Here is a 17,253-nt window from a genome sequence, read left to right on the forward strand (position 1 = left end):
GCCCTGGGTCTGCCCTCAGATGGGCATGCAGGGACCCAGGATGACAGGATGGGGGTTTTCCTGCCATCCCCACAGCAGCGCAGAGTGGGCTCCATGGAGACCACTCATCGCGCTGCCCAGTTCCTTCTGCTCTCCCTCCCTCCCATTTTTCTCGCTCTCCCCCACCTGCTCTCCCCCTCCTCCAGCCACCACCCCTTTCTCCTCCCCTTCTCCCTTCCCTGCTCCTCCTCTCTACCTTTCAGTCCCTGGACTTAGGTGGGCATAGAGCTTGGGACAGCATGAGACCCACTGGACTCTCCAGGATGTCCCTCTCTCATCCCAAGTCTGGGGCCTTGGGACCCACCTGCCAAGGCATGTGGGATCTCAGTTCACTAACCAGGGATCAGACTAGGCTCTTAGCAGTGAAAGCTCAGAGTCCCAATCACTGGGCCACCTGATAATTCTATTTACTTTTTATTTTTAATATCTATCTAGTTATTGCAGCACGCCAGATCTTCAGCTGAGGCATGTAAACTCCCAGTTCCAGTATGTGGGATCTAGTTCCCTGACCAGGGATTGAACCTGTGTCCCTGCATTGGGAGTGTGGAGTCCTAGCTATTGGACCACCAGGAAATAACTGGTTTTTTTCCTCTCCTCCTCTTGAGCAGTGGGCAGCCCTCATCCTGGACACAGTGACCACTCCATTCTGATTCTCCCTGCTCCCCTACTCCCCTCCCCATCCTCACTCTGAGTCGTGTCCCCCTCGCCTGGAACGCAGCATGTTGCCCACACCCCTTCCCCCACTCATCAACACCTCTGGAGCTCCCTCTGTGTGCCCCCCGCCCTGGTACACAGGTGGAGCAGTGGGCAAGGGAGTCCAGCTCTGTTTTCAGCAAGTGAGCAGGGCAAGAAGCAAGCAGCCTGAGCATGAACCACATGAGGTCACGGGAGCCAGAGTAGCACTGGGGGGCCGGGGCGGGCTGGGGGAGGCTCCTCTGCAGAGGGGTCTTAGGGTTATGGGGGAGCCCCTCACAGGCAGGTAGAGCTACAAGGACCAAAGGCCAGAGCATGGAATGTGGAGACTGAGTGTTTAAGGAGCAGAGAGAAGCCAGATGCTGGGCGGTGAGGAGGATGGAACAGAAGTGCAATAGGAGCTGCCAGTGGTTTGAAGCAAAGGAGCAATCCTGCTGATGTTCAGTTCTGGTTCAGTTGAGCAGGGTGGACATCTCTGCTTCGGTCAGCACCCAACCGAGGGGGCAGTGATCATGGAAGATTTGTTACCCAGAGGGGGTGGTCTGCGTGTGTACGTATACATGTATGCTTGTACATGCACATGTTCCTTAGTCCACTGTCGGGGACCAGAAGTAATGGCACTCCAGGGGCAGCAAGCACAGCCTATGCCTGAATGCAGGCTTCTAAATACCTGCTCCACCAGAAGGAAACAGGGCCCCCTGGAGAACAAGTTAGGTCAAGGCTGGGGCAGGGAGGACCTGAGACAAGCCTGGAACTTCTTGTGCCAGAAATTGAGGAAGGGCTCCCAGGAAAGTGGAGACATGTCTGTGTGCTGGTAGGATGAATCAGTGTGTGTGTGTTGGGGGGAAGACGGACAAGGGGCACAGCCCCAGAGTGGGTGGGAAGGCATGGGCTCCAAGCTGAGGTCCAGGTCCACCCTAGACAGACAGTCAGGCTCACACACAAAAGGAAACAATCTGCTGCAGCTGTGAAAGAGGCTGGGGAGGGAGGGTCTACAGGGCCCCTTGAGGTTTATGGGGGCAACTGCATTGCCTGCCTGTTCTACTGTACAGGCCAGGGGGAGGAGAGGGCAGCACAGGGAGGGCTGCGGGCAGGGAGCTGATGTGGTTGCAAGGAGGTGATTAGGGTGGGGACCCCAAGCTCTTGCAGTGAAGGACGAGGGTGTCAGGAGTTGTTGGAACTGGGGAGGCAGAGGTCAGATGGAAAGGTGGAAGCCGGTGGGCTAAGGGCCCCAATCATAAACGTCCAGGAGGGGTCTGAGGACACCGGAGACTGCTGGCTGCTCACAGCTGACCTCCTTCCCCCTCCTCCACCAGGGGGTCTTTGATTCTCAGCTCCCTGGCAAACTCGGTCGCCGCATTTGCAGGGGTAGACTATTTGTCCCTACTGACAGTCGTTCTCGTTCTCGTGGTCACACCTCCATGCTCAGGTGGCCATTCCAGACAGAACCTTGACTACAGAAGCCGCACTGCCTGCACCTGCCCAGCTCACTGGAGCCCCACTGGCACCTCTGAGGACAGCCCTGACCCTGGGCTGTAGGGGCTCCACTCCGCAGGCAGACTGAAGCCAGGCGTCCCTGAGGCCGACACAGCGTGGGTGTGGGTCAGCATGGGCTGGGGGTATGTATACTCGTGTGTGTGCCGGGTGCACAATGCAGATGTGGAGCGCCCGGGGCTTTACGTGCGCGTGTACGGGGAGCGGAGTTCAGATGCTGAGCGCCGGGTGCGGTGGCAGGTTCCCGCCCTGCGTCCTTTATCTTAGTCCACCTGGCTGGGAGCCTAGCGAGTCGGCAGCCGGCAGACCACCCTACGCAGTGCCCCACGCTCCGGCCCCTGGGGAGCGGAGCCTGGCAGGGGGAGAGGCGGGTCTGACTTGGAGGCTACCAGGGAGGGTCTGAGAGGGTAGGGCGCTGCCCCTTTAAGCGGCTCGCGCACGCGCGCGGGGGGCTGGCGCTGGGACGAAGCGCGCGCGCCCCCCCGCGCGCGCGCCGGGGACTCTGCCGAGCGGGGCGTGCGCGCGCGGCGTGCGCGGTGACGCGACCGTGGGGTTTCCCGAGGCTGCGGGCAGGGGCCGCCGCGCCCATCCCGATGGCTGGAGGCGTCTGAGGGGCGGACGGAGGCGGCGGCGGCGGGAGCGGGAGCGGGCGCGGGAGTGGAGCAGCCGCCGCGGGACCGACCGGACCGAGCTTCGCCGGCGCACCTGCCCGCAGCGCCCGCGGAGCGGCCGGAGCGCGACCACCTCCCGTAGCGGCGGCCGAGGCGGCGGGGAGCGGGCGCAGCAGGCGGGACGCGGCGTCGAGGTGAGCGCGACGGCCCCAGCCCCAAAAGCGACCCCCGTCCCAGACCCCTAGCCCTGGCCGTCTCCCCCACCATTGGCCCTCCCTATCGCCCCCCCCCCGGTCGCCCGCTCGCCAGGGCCGCCCCGCCCCCACCCTCCCCGCCCCCACCCGGCTGCCTGGCCGAGTCTTCCTGCCCCGCCCGGGTGGGGTCCTCGGGGCGGGGGCGGCTGGGACCCCGCGGGCTTCGGCGGGCCCTGGGGCCGAGGTCCTGGGCTTCGGGCCGGGAGTTGGGGCGCCGGGGTCTAGAGTCCAGGTCCGGGCCTCTGGTCTGGGGTCCCGGGTGCAGGCCTGCGGTCCGGGTCCTGGGGTCCGCGGTGGGGGCGGGGCCGGAGACTCCGTGGTTTGGGGGTCTGGGGCCGGCGCCCCTCGGCCGGCTCCTAGGAGGTGGCTCGGAGGAGGGGTACCGAATGGTCCGAGAACAAAGGCGGCGGCGGCCCTGTCTCGCGCTGGGCGGTGGGCGCCATCCTTGGCCCACGGGAGGACGGGCTGCGAGAAAAGCGGCCTTTCGGAGGCTGGAGGAGAGGCCGGCGTCGCCGCGGCGGAGAAATGAGGAAGCGGCGCCTAGGGCGCGCGGGGCGGACAAAGCGCCCAGCGAACGCGGGTCCTGGCCCCACGGTCGCCGCCGGCCCGAACGGGGCCCCCCGAAACCCCGGTGCCGGCGCGCAGCCTGCGGGCGGCGTCCGGGCTCCCGCGCCCCGCGCCGAATGAATGGCCCTCGGCGGCCCGGCAAGATGGCGCGTCCGCCGCGCGGCCTTTGTCAGCCGCCGCCCGCGCCGCGGGGCTCTGGGGGCGCCGCCCGGGGGCGCCGCCCGGGGACCCCCACGGTCCCAGAGGGGTGGGGAGCGCTGAAGATTCCACCCGGGGGTCGCTGAGCCATCGGACTTTGAAAACCCTGTCTTTTTCCTTGCGAGTTGCTGTTTGACTCCAATGGTCTCCACACGTTTCTAGTGTCCTTTAAATTGCCGAGTTAGCATACCTGAGTAGCGGGAGCTTTCTGTGCTTAGTGTCTTTTTCATGGACCCTTTTGAGTTAGGATTGGGAGACTCACAGCCTGAAGGAAAACAGCAATGTATTTATGTGGGGAAACAGGGGTGTTTATTTGGGCAAAGGAAGTTGGTGGACATTTACAGTTAGAGAGTACATTACTGAGTTTATGCATACACGATGTATATATTTTCATATGTAGTTTTGGTTTAGGTTAGAGGCCTTTTTTTTTTTTTTTTTGTATTTCCATGTTGCTACGTGTTTAACAGTGATCTCAAGTAATATTTAATGATTAAGCGGTTGCCTATGAGATTATTAGGAAAAATATATAGCTATTTTTCATGATAAGCAAATAAATGGAAGTATTAGCTTTATGAGAAGTTCCTTCAACCCCAGACTCTAGATAAGGTCTGAAGACCATTGTTATCCGTAAGATTTCTACCTGAGTTCTCGTTTTCTAATTTGAGGCTGTAGTCTTTTTTGGTTTGGAGTGGGTTCTTATTTCAAAGGAAGGTTTCAGTTTGAGTCCTATTAAGATAGATAGGGCCTGTTCTGGATTTCTTCCGGAAGGTACACATTGCAAACAGAAAGCGAACAGGCAGTTCCTTTTTTGCTTCCTTACTAATACGGGTGTGTGGCTGGGGACAGGGCTGCTTGCCACCAACATGGAAACAGGTCTGAGAACCTCCAGACTGCAGACGGGAGCTTTTGGCCGGATTGAACTTTGTGACAGAGCTGTCAGAAATGGAGTGCAACTGGAAGGGTCAGAGGCCGCCCTGGCTGGATCCTGTTGGGGAAGATTTCCAGCTGCTGTGAGGCTGTCCAGCAGACTGCAGGGCCTTTCTCCTCCCGGGACTCACTCCCTCTGTCACACCAAGCCTCTGGTTTCACAGGCATTGTGATTGCTGCAAGTTTTTCTTTAGAAGGTGTGAATTGAGGAAAGCAGAGTTTTATGGTTGTGCCTGCAGCTCATTCCCAATTCTCCTGCTTGGGGGCGCGTGTTAGGCCTGCCTCTCTTCTGCAGAAATGGAGCAAGAGTATGCTAACAGAGAATATCGTTCAACTCTGCAGTTTTGCTTCAGAACTGACACTTTCTTAAATGAAAACACCCACCAGGTAGGAACCATTCTGCTTGTTTGTTACCTGAGTTTACGACAGAGCTATATTTATATTATCTTGCAAGTACTAAGAGGAATGTCCTCTTTAGTGAGACCTTAATAAGGATTTCTCTTTGTTTGATGTCTTGAGTTACTTCTGTTTTGGGAGGAGTTCAAGAAAATTTCCTCAGATTTCATTTTAATCTCAGAAGAGATTTGAAAGATTGTCAAGTCTTTTTCATCCTTAGCGACTTCGATTTCAAAGCTTGGATCACCTAGGTCTTAACATTGATCACATGAGAAGTGCACTGATTCTATGAGGAGTTCATTTATTTCTCAAAGTTTTGTTCCGTTACCTTTTATTTTACTAAAATTTTCTCTTTTATCCTTTAGCTTGATTGGTAAAGTTGTATTTCTAAAAATACCTTGAGAGGGGTCTTTATGTAGACTTGCCTACCATTGGTTGTCTTTTTAGCGAGCACCTTGATGAATAATGTTGACATGCAGTATTGGCATTTATTGTAGTGTCTTCATTAGATTGCTTTTTTCTATGCCCAAAAGATTTGGCTCATGTTGGTTTCTAAATGGGATTAAGTTCTTACTGTCTACAGACTTTGGCTTTTAGCATTAGTGGATTGGAAATGGATATCCTCAATTTTATTATATGGGCTTGACCATATGGCATGCCATATTATTTAAAAAGCCTTATTTAGCATGAGTCTAATAAAGCATTGAACAGACAGATTTTAGCATTTTTTAGGCTCCCTGGTGGCTCCGTCAGAAGAGTCTGCCTGCAGTGTGGGAGACCTGGGTTCATTCCCTGGGTCAGGAAGATCCCCTGGAGAAGGAGATGGCAACCCATTCCAGTATTCTTGCCTGGAGAATTCCATGGACAGAGGAGCCTGGTGGACTACAGTTCATGGGGTCACAAAGAGTCAGACTCTGAATTTTTTAATGTTGGTGTAAATTCTGATCTCAGGTTTGCATTTGTAGATAAGAGTGGTTTGAGAATTTATGAAGCAGGCAGTTCAGTTGAGTGAGTGGTGTAGTAAACATAGAATGAGGAGGTAAAAAGAAATTGAAATTGAAACTGATATCAGAGAAGTAATTTACAAAACTGATTGTGTAACATTACTGGGGGGAAGACACGGTCCAAATAGGTCCAAATATACATGGAGAGAATGGCTGTGTATTGAGTAATGCAATAGCACATTTGACTGTTCCGGGAAAAGAATGGAGTCCCACTTCTTTTAGAGCTGTGGGTTTTGTTTCCAGACTTAAACTCTCATTTAAGAAATACAGGCAATTCTATAGACACTTGAATTGGTCAGTGGATTAGAGGAATGCTAATAGCATTTAAAACCTTTTAGCCCACTTGTTCTTGTGGCAGTGCCTGTCCTTAGGTGCCGCGGTTATCGATGGAAATTACTGCTCACTTCCAATGATAGAAAAGCTTCCCGTTTTATAGAGCAATGTTGCTTTTCTTTTCTTTCATTTAGAAACTTGAGGATTCTCTTATTTAACTAAGTAAACATTCTGGGGAAAAAACCATTTCTAAAAACTGATTTAAAAGACCAAGTCAAGATTATCTAAAATAATAATTCGAAGAGATTATCTAGTTGAATCCATATTGTCATTGATAAAAGTTTACAATTTAATAATGAGTTGCCACAGGATCCCCCTTTGTTTTTTGGCCACCTTGTGGCTTGCAGGATCTTAGTTCCCTGACTAGGGATTGAACCCCGGGCCCAGGAGTCCCAACCACTGAACTGCCAGGGAATTCCTGCTCCAAGCTTAATACTGTATTTTATCAAGGGGGCAAAGCTATTCTTTAACCTGTCTGGACTAGAATACTAAGGGATTTGGTTGAATATATTCTTGTTTACTTGTGGGTTGTTGTGTCTATGCGTGTCTGTATGTCCTCTGACTCAGTCCTGTGGCAACTGTAAAATATATTCCCGATGCAGATTACAGATTCTCTTGACTACCTGTCCAAGTGTTGTAGTTGGTAAAGCTTTAAAAAATTCTGGGGCCTTCCCTGGCCCCAGACTAAAACTCCATGTTCCCAGTGCAGGGCCATCTCTGGTCAGGGACCTAGATTCCATTTGCTACAACTAACAGTTCACATGCTGCAAAATCAGATGCTGCCTGCCGCAACTAACAGCTGGCACAGCCAAATAAATATTTTAAAAATTCGGAACACTTCTAACTAGACAAGAGAGTATTAAAGTTTCTACAATAGTTTTCCCAAAAAAATTGTTATAGGAACTTTAAGATAATTCCTGAATTTCAGGGACAGAAAGAAATGCACTCATTTCTCAAGAGACTGTCTGAGTTAGAAGTCGGTTCTGTAACTTGCTCGTTTGGATTTGATTTTGACTTCCATGTATCTGTTTCCTGGTGTGTAAAGCAGGCACACGAGCCCCTCCTTTCTGGAGTGGTTGTAAGGGGTGCAGTGCAGCACTTGGAGCATTGCTTGACTGGCAGTTCTCTGTGCTGGGAGCACCATTTCTGTTGTTGTTGACCTTGCTTTGTAACAGTTTTTTTTTTGGCCACGAGGCTCAGCAGGTGGGATATTAATTTCCTGACCCCCGCCTCTTGGAGTCTTAACCATGGGACTGCCAGGGAAGTCCCATATTGACCATATTTCTTTGTACTGTACAGCACAATACTCTGTATTATGCTCCTGCAGCTTGTTTATTACATAACTTCTGTGGACCTCTTAATCCCCTTCACTTATTTTGCCCCCTGCCCCTTTTTGGCTACCACTGTTCTTTGTGCATCACATGAATAGCTTTGTGTCTAGTTTCGTTTTGTTCAAAAGGCTTTCTTTTACCTTTAAAGGGTAATTTTGATCCTATAATTTATTTTGAAATTGGTAAAACGATTGTTTATTTTTTAAGGATCTCACTCCCCCACTCCATTTATGATGCCAAAGTATTTGAGAGTTCACAAAACAGTTTTTGGCATCCCTTAATTTGTCAACTAGTGGCAATGAAATATTTTTCACATGTTCTCAAAAGTACCATAACTTGAAATTTGTGTCTCATTCAGCGCCTTCACTGCTCCTTGCTGCTGCTGCTACTAAGTCGCTTCAGTCGTGTCCGACTCTGTGCGACCCCATAGACAGCAGCCCATTAGGCTCCGATGTCCCTGGGATTCTCCAGGCAAGAACACTGGAGTGGGTTGCCATTTCCTTCTCCAGTGCATGAAAGTGAAAAGTGAAAGTGAAGTTGCTCAGTCGTGTCCGACTCCTAGGGACCCCATGGACTGCAGCCTACCAGGCTCCTCCGTCCATGGGATTTGCCAGGCAAGAGTACTGGGGTGGGGTGCCATCACTGCTCCTTATTGAGTGTAAATTGTTGTAGAATGGGCGTGGCTCAGGGCCTTGTTACAAAGTGAAAAACAGATGGATCACGGGCACCTAACCTACTTTAGAGTTCAGCAATGGCTTTCTAGGGAGAATGTTTCTTTTGGGGAGAGTCTTAGGTTTCTTGATTTATTACATATATGCAGCCCTGTGTTATATATTTGCTCGGTTTTATCTAATAGTCTCACCAAAGCATTCTACTGGTAGTCTCCCCCAAATGGATTCAGGAACACTAGAGAGTTGTGCGCTTCATGACTGCAGACTTGAAGCTCCCTGTGTCTTGCACTAGAGTCAGCGTGAGCATAAGGTGCTGTCCAGGCCCCGCATCTCTGGTTTCAGGGTTAGGGCTTCTGAACACCTACGTGCAAGGGACTGCAGAGTGGGAGTGGGGAGCACCCCATGTGACCTGCAGGAGGCTTCCCCAAGGGCTCGTTTCTTCTTGTCCTCTTCTTTCTTGTTTGAGTTTGTAGTCAGCCAGGGCGGCCTTGATGGCCTCTCTGGCCAATGTGGAGTAGTGCAGTTTCACAGGGAGAAGGCAGAGTTCCTTGGCGGTATCTGTGTTCTTCATGGTCGAGGCGTCCTCCACCATCTTCCCCTTCACCCATTCAGGGGCTGACCAGCTGCTGGGAGTGGCAGAACCACAGCCAAATATTTTAAAACTGGTGTTCACCATCTTTCTCTTTTCACCCACTTTAATCTGTATTTTCATTTCATCACTACACGCTGGAGCCCCCACCTATCCAGTTCCAACATTTGTAGATGCCTTGCCAGGGGACCCCAGGTTTCAGGGATTTTCATAAGAATCAACTGCAGTCTCGTGTGAATGCCAAGCCATAGCTGACAGCTCCCAGGGGGCAGGCAGGTAGGCGAGGGGCTGGAGCAGCAGCAGGGCTGCCACCATCTTGCAGGTTTGCTGGAAAATGTTGAGACTGGAAGGATTTTCCAGTTGGAGCCTGCCTGGTGCGTGAAGAGGAAGGAAAGAGTGTTCAAGGCTGAGGAGATGGACCGTGTTTTTCATGCAACCAGTTGGTCTCCTTCACTCACTGCTTCCAGCACCTAGAACCATGTAGTGCAAGATATTGTTTAATCACTAAATTGTGTCTGGCTCTTTGGACCCCAAGAGCCTGTCAGGCTCTTCTGTCCATGGGATTTTCGAGGCAAGAATACTGGAGTAGGTTGTCATTTCCTTCTTTAGGGGATCTTTCCAACACAGGGATCGAACCCGCATCTCTTGCATCTCGTACACTGGCAGACATGTTCTTTACCACTGCGTCACCTGGGAAGCCCTGTATTGCAAGATATGAAGTGAAGTGAAAGTTGGTGAGTCGTGTCCGACTCTTTGTGACCCCGTGGACTGTAGAGTCCATGGAATTCTCCAGGCCAGAATACTGGAGTGGGTAGCCTTTCCCTTCTCCAGGGGATCTTCCCAACCCAGGGATCGAACCCTGGTCTCCCGTATTGCAGGCAGATTCTTTACCAGCTTAGCCACAAGGGAAGCCCTTATTGCAGGATAGGTGCTCAGTAAAATTACGGAATGAAAACACATCCATACATGACTGCTGGAAAAATCATAGCTTTGGCTATATGGACCTTTGTAGACAAAGTGATGGCTCTGCTTTTGAATATGCTGTCTAGATTTGTCATTACTTTTCTTCCAAGGAGCAAGCGTCCTTTAATTTCATGGCTGCAGTCACTGTCCACAGTGATTTTGGAGCGCAAGAAAATAGTCTGTCAGTTTCCATTTTTTCTCCGTCTACTTGCCGTGAAGTGATGGGACTGGATGCCATGATCTTCAATTTTTTAATGTTGAGCTTTAAGTCAGCTTTTTCACTCTCCTCTTTCACTTTCATCAGGAGGGTTTTTAGTTCCTCTTCGATTTATACTGTAAGGGTGGTGTCATCTGCATACCTGAGGTTATTGATATTTCTCCCAGCTATCTTGAGATTCCAGCTTGTGCTTCATCTAGCCCGGCATTTCACATGATGTACTATGCATATAGGTTAAATAAGCAGGGTGACAATTCAGTCTTGACCTACTCATTTCCCAGTTTTAAACCAGTCCGTTGTTACATGTCTGGTTTTAACTGTTGCTTCTTGACCTGCATACAGGTTTCATAGCAGGTAGGTAAGGTGATCTGATATTCCCATCTCTTGAAGAATGTTCCACAGTTCATTGTGATCTATGGTCAAAGGCTTTAATGTAGTCAGTGAAGCATAAGTAGATGTTTTTCTGGAATTTTCTAGCTTTTTCTGTGATCCAGCGGATGTTGGCAATTTGATCTCTGGTTCCTCTGCCTTTTCTAAATATAGCTTGTACATCTGGAAGTTCTTGGTGGTTATTGTAGTCATAATATTCTTCACCGCTGTGAACTTGTGGTTAAAAAAAATCCAATTTAATGTCTTTGACGAAGCAATAAAAATCAATTTTATTAAACTGCAACCTGAGTACTCATCTTTTTACTGGTCTGTGTGACCGAATGGGAAGTCAGCATAAAGCGCTGATCCTTACGTAGCATCCTAACGTATGAGAGTCTGCACAGCAGCTATGCCATCACTTGAGTTGAAAGAACAGCCGACAGAAAATGATGACTGTTCAGACAGGGGAACTTGGCAGATGTTTTCTTAAAAACGAATGAAGTGAACCAGATACTTCAAGGAAAATAACTGACATTGTTGGCAGTGATAAAATTTGAGCTTTCAGATGGAAATTTGAATTTTGGAAAACTTGATTCTCCTACCATGAGCTTGACAGCTTCCTGGTACTTTTCTTTCAAGATAGGTGGAGATGTTAAGGGAATGTTTCTTTTTTAATGTTATATAATAGGATGTGTCAACGTTGGGAAGATCTGCTTAACTCAGGGAGGTGATGCTTTCCAATGGCCTGTGTTCAATGCTGGGAACTCAGGGATAAGTAAAAGATCCGTTCAAAGCATCAGAGTGGAGTGAGGCCCCTGGTGTTTGATGTAACAGTGTGAACAGTTAACTGACAGGGTTTCAGGTTCCGCATCAGAACTTTAAGAAACTTAGCACTTGGCAAGTTTTGATGTAGTATCAAAGAAGACTGTCGACATTTATTTGAAAAGGCTGTTAAATCACTCCCTTTTTCTACCATGTATTTGTGTGAGAAAGTTCCTCATCTCCTTCAACTGGACAAAGTGCGGCACCAGATTGACCCGCTCCCTCCCCCGACCCCCTGCTCCCCCCAGGCAGACACTTAACAGCTCTGCTGATATGTACAATGTTGCTACTCTTCTCTCCAAGTTATTTTTCTGGTTATATTTTGTAAAAATATTGTTTATGGTAACAGGCAGTATGCTTATTGAATGTTTTTAGAAAGTCTCTGCTTTAGTTTCTAATACAGTAAATACCTGTTGATATAACCTATGTAAACAAGAGCCCCTGGGGTCCTCAGTAATGAAGAACGTATGGGAGCCTGAGCCTCGGCCTCCGAGCAGCATGATGGGAGAGGAGTGCAGTGCTTACCCTGCAGGACCACTTGAGGGCCTTGGCCAGGCACCTCGCTGCGGGGACCAGTGCGGCCCTTCTCTGCAGACAGGCACCCTGCCTGATGTGTCCTTACAGGTGTGCCCTTTCCCGGGGAGAAGAACCACCTGGAGATTCTCTAAAGGTTGAAGGCCCACAGGTGCAGCTTGGGTGTAGCAGGATGGGCAGAGGAAAAGCTGCTCAGAGGAGTGGAAAGAGTTGGAAGAACATCATAGCAGTGTCAGCTCCTGTGAGCATCTCCGAGAAGCGGGGAGGGAAGTATCAGAGAAGCAGGTTTGGCTGGGAATGAGAAATCGTCTGGGGTTCAGTGATCAGGACTTCCCAGGGCCGATGAGTGGCAGTGGGGTAGGGGGAGGCTCTGAAGGAAGGGGAATTTTACTTATTTTTTCTCTTTTGACCGTGCTGTGTGTCATGTGGGATCTTTGTTCTCTGACCGTGGATTGAACCCTGCCTTCTGCAGTGGAAGTGCAATCTTAACCACTGGACCACGAGGGAAGTATCTGTTTGATGGCAATGGTGAGCAGGAAAAGGAAAGGTGCTGAAAAAAAATTAGGGCAGGGCTTCAGAGATGGCTGGGATTTCATTTTAAAAGGTGGTAGAGGGACTCCTCTCGGAGAAGGCAGCGGCACCCCAGTCCAGTAACTGTTGCCTGGAAAATCCCATGGACGGAGGAGCCTGGTAGGCTGCAGTCCATGGGGTCCCTAAGAGTCAGACAGGACTGGGCGGCTTCACTTCCACTTTTCACTTTCATGCATTGGAGAAGGAAATGGCAACCCACTCCAGTGTTCTTGCCTGGAGAATCCCAGGGTCGGGGGAGCCTGGTGGGTTGCCGTCTATGGGGTCACACAGAGTCGGACATGACTGAAGCGACTTAGCAGCAGCAGCAGCAGCAGCGGGACTTCTCTGGAGGTCCAGTGGCTAAGACTGTGTGGTCCCATAGCAGGGGCCCTGGGTACAATCTCTGGTCGTGGAATTAGATCCTGCATGCCACAACCAAGACCCGGTGCAGCCAAATAAGTATTTTTATAAAAAAGAAAAGCTTGGTGGAAACATTTGAGGTCGAGTGCAGGAGGAGGTTGGGGATGAGCCAGGCAGATATCTGGACAAAGGGAGAAGCCCTGAGACAGGACTGAGCTACGAACTGAAATGAAGGCTTGGGAAATGGAAGTTACTCTCCGTCTGCCATAGATGTTCCTATATATAAAATGTGTTGGAAGAGGTGGTTGAAGATAACCCTGTTGAAATAGAGTTCTTCAAACCATGGCCCTTCCGTCCTCCACCTGCAGTTCCCTTGGCAGTAGATGAACTTGAATTTTGCAGATGACCAGTGCTGTTAGCTCATGCTTGTTAGGCACCTACTTTGTTAGCTAGATGCCATGCTAAGAGCTTGATGATATTACACTCTGATCCACTCATCAGTTCTGAGCCTGGTCCTGTGAGTAGACCCATTTCACAGATGGCTAAACCTGTTGAGGAAATTAGGTAATTGGCCAGAGTCACAGCTAGGAATTTGCTGAACCCATATCTGAGTGTCAGTTACTTGCCTCCAGAGCTCTTACCTGTTACACCGTGGACCATCTAGCGTGCATGTCTCTCTAGTCTCCCACCTCTTGGGACTTCTGTGTCTGCCTCTGCCTCCTTCATAGATTTATTAAAGGGAAGGTTCTTCCACTTGAGGACGTGCTCACCTACACTTTTATCTTTAGTTTCTTCTTCAGAGACTCTTTTCTGTTCTGCCTTCAAATGTGACTAATAAGTCTTACATAACTCAATCTCCCAGTTAATCTTGGTGTCTTTTTCAGCCACTATTCTCCTTTTTTTCCCTCTATTTAAAATTAAGCAAAAAAATAAAATAAAATTAAGCTCCTGGACAGGCAGTCTGTCTCCACCACCTCGGTTCCTCCATCCCTCTGTCCTCCTCCTCTGAGGGCCTGTTCCTGTTCCCTCTAAGCCACCACTCTTGTTATTTTTATAAAAATGTCCTTTCAGCAAGTCCATTTTATTGTCTCCAGTTTTTATCTTTAAATTTTGTATTTTAATAATAAAAGTGTTTAATTGTTTATTATACAAAATTAGGATTATAAAAATGAGGGGAAAATCAATCATTGACCTATCTAGAAATAACCTTGTAATAGTGTATTTCCCTTTAGTCTTTTGTATTGCTCGTGCACATGTGTTCAGAGATTCCTCCCCAGATTGGAGGTCACACCGTATACTTAGATTGTTAAATTGTGCTCTGTCTGTTTTGTTAACATATTATGTGTATTTCTGAAGGTCATCTTTGAAAACATGACTATTAACTGCACAACTGTTGATGGTGTTGCTTACTTCCTGGCTTCCCTGTACTCATGAACTGGACATCCTGGCTCTGCAGTCTGAGCTTTGAGGCCATAAGCAGGTTATTTAACTCCTCTCCCAGTTTCCCCATCGCCAGGATAGTGGTGAGGATGGATTGAGATGGTGCAAATGGAATGCTTACCCCGTGCCTGGTGTGGTGCAAGCACTGGCATGTCCGCTTCCTTTAACACCCCTGCCCGTGACCTCTGCCTGTTTCGCCTTCCTTCCTTCACACACTTCTCCAAGCTGACCTGTTCTTTATTTCTGTCTTTGTGGATGCTGTCTCACTTAAGGTTTTCAGGGGTTCTTCTGTTTGGCTCTGAAGTGTTAGTTTCCTGGGGCTGCAGTAACATTACCACAGACTGAGGGGCTAAACCCCAGAAATGTGTTCTCTCAGGGTTTAAAAGGCTGGAAGTCTGAAATCCAGGTGTTGGCAGGACAGCTCCCTTGGATGCCTCTTTCTGGCTTTGGGTGGTTGTTGGCGATCCAGTTTCTGCCTCTTTCTCATGGCCTTCTCTCTCAATCTGTCTCTGCTCTTGTAAGAACACCAGTCATTGGATGAGGGACTAATCCAATGTGACCTCATTGTGAGTTAAAACTAATTATACCTGCAAAGACCTTTTTTTCCAAATAAGTCACTTCCCTAGGTTTCAGGTGGACAAGAATATTTGAGGGCCTCTCTTCTACCCGCTTCAGTTATCTGGAGCTTCTTCCCAGGCCTGTTCCCCTCGCCTTGCTGGTTCCCAGTGGTCCACGTCTTTCCCTACCTTTCATGGCTGAGCTTATAAAGAAAATTTTAGTTGCAGATTGAAGAAACCAACTTAGTAGGTTTAGGTAGAAAACTTAGGTAGAACTTAGGTAGAAAAGATAAATGTCTTATCAGGATTCTGGGTGTCTCATGGAACCAAAGTTCAGGAACAGAGCTGGGCTTTTCAGTCCAGGCCGGTCTCAGAGGATAGAGACCCTGGAGAGTCCCTGCCCAACTCTCTTCCATTCTCCGTGTGCGCCACGCCGCCTGCACAGTGAGGAAGCAGCCCTGAAATGGGCATGTTCTGCCCATCACACTCTTCTCTTGGTTCCTGGTTCTCCTCCTGCCATCGTTTTGTCCTTCTTGGTTGCCTTCCAAGGTTCCTCTCTGGCCGGTGACCAGTGTGGTCTGCATACCCTCAGTGGTCTGGTCTTTCTCCATCCTGAGACCAGGTTTCTCTCTGTTCTTGGGGGGTGTCCTTAGGTGATCATGGCCATTCCCATCTGTTCTTGTCTGTTTTAAATGCTATTTACTGAGAGTTTCGACGATTCTTAAATTTGTATCTCTACTCCAGCCTTTCCTTCAGGCTGATCTGCCTGCCTGTCCACCTGACATCTCCTTCCTTTTGCTGTTTTCATTACTGAGTTCTTGATCCTTTAGTTCTCAGCCTGAGTGGCAGCTCCTCAGAGAGGCTCTTCCTGGCCACCAGTGTTACTTTTGGTCATGTTGATTGAGCAGTTACTGCCTCACAGTACCGAGTTGTGAGGCCCTGTCTCTTACCCCTCCTAGCGCAGGCTGGAAGTAGAGGGTGCATCTGTTTGGGGCTGTTTGTGTGGGCAGGGTTAGTTCTTGGACTTGACTGAGTCAGATCTCCTGAAAGTGTCCATCAGTCCATCTGTAAGCCTGAGATTCGGGTGGGTTAGAGGAGCACTGTGAGCACCTGTGCCACACAGCCAGGTTGAGGAGACCTGAATTGCAGGCACTTTTCCTGAGAGTGGACAAGGGGCTGCTGGGAAGGCTTCACGTGGCTTAACCGCTGAGGGGTGGGCTTAGGGGTGGCTGCTGTAGATCTGAGAGGTAACAGAAGGGGCACAGAGCCTTCCTGGGAACTGATGGACTCGAGGCTGGACACTAATTGGCCTGGCATTTAAAACGTGCTTTTGAGTCAGTAACAGACTGTCATATCCTCTGTACAATTTCTTAAGATATGGGAATTGACCGCATACATTTCCCATAATTTAAAACACGACATATTCAGGAAAAGGTTAAGCTGCTCACTGCTCTTCAGCTTTACAGCAGCATCTCTTCTGGTCTGAACATGTACTCACAGATTGAGGTGATGCTGGCTGGACAAGGAGAGCGCCTGGAGTTTCTGGGGTGCTGCTGAGATTCAGGAAGTGAATGATTCCAACCATTTGGTAACATGGAATTATTTAGTAGATATAGAAGGGAAAAATCTCTGCTCCTGAGAGTGGGAGATTTCCCTATCACAGGCAAAAGATTTTTGACTTTGCTTTTAATTTCTGTAGTTTAAATGAGCTTTGTACAGTAGAATTTTTTTCAGAGATGGAGATATTTTGTAGTCTGTATTATATATATGGTAGCCACATGTAGCTGTTGAAATGTCACCTGTGTGACTTTTTAGCTTTAATATGGGCTTCACTGATAGCTCAGTTGGTAAAGAATCCATCTGTAATGCAGGAGACTCTGGTTCGATTCCTAGGTCAGTAAGATGCGCTGGAGCAGGGATAGGCTACCCAGTCCAGTATTCTTGGACTTCCCTTGTGGCTTAGCTGGTAAAGAATCTGCCTGCAATGCAGGAGACCTGGGTTTGATCCCTGGGTTGGGAAGATCTCCTGGAGAAGGGAAAGGCTACCCACTCTAGTATTCTGGTCTGGAGAATTCCATGGACTGTGTAGTTCATGGGGTCGCAAAGAGTTGGACATGACTGAGTGTCTTTCACTTTCATTTTCATGGTTAAATAAGGGGCTTCCTGGATGGCTCAGTAGTAAAAAAAAGAACATTTTCACCTGCAGTGCAGGAGACGCAGGAGACTCAGGTTTGATCCCTGGATTGGGAAGATACTCGAGGAGGGCATGGCAACCCACTCCAGTATTCTTGCCTGGAGAATCCCATGGACAGAG

The 17,253-nt window shown here is 49.4% G+C and overlaps 1 protein-coding gene across 2 annotated transcripts in view; it reads left to right on the top strand.

Annotated features, from left to right (window-relative positions):
- The first annotated feature begins 2,813 nt into the window (after positions 1-2,813).
- GNB1 (G protein subunit beta 1) overlaps positions 2,814-17,253 on the top strand; it is a 77,107-nt gene continuing 62,667 nt past the window's right edge. Inside the window, exon 1 of one of the 2 annotated variants that reach the window (XM_005217017.3) lies at positions 2,814-3,031. The gene's annotated coding sequence lies outside the window, so the exon portion shown is untranslated. 2 annotated transcript variants of the gene reach the window in all.

This window comes from Bos taurus, chromosome 16 (genome assembly GCF_002263795.3).
Source record: "Bos taurus isolate L1 Dominette 01449 registration number 42190680 breed Hereford chromosome 16, ARS-UCD2.0, whole genome shotgun sequence".
In the NCBI taxonomy this organism is placed as follows: Eukaryota; Metazoa; Chordata; class Mammalia; order Artiodactyla; family Bovidae; genus Bos; species Bos taurus.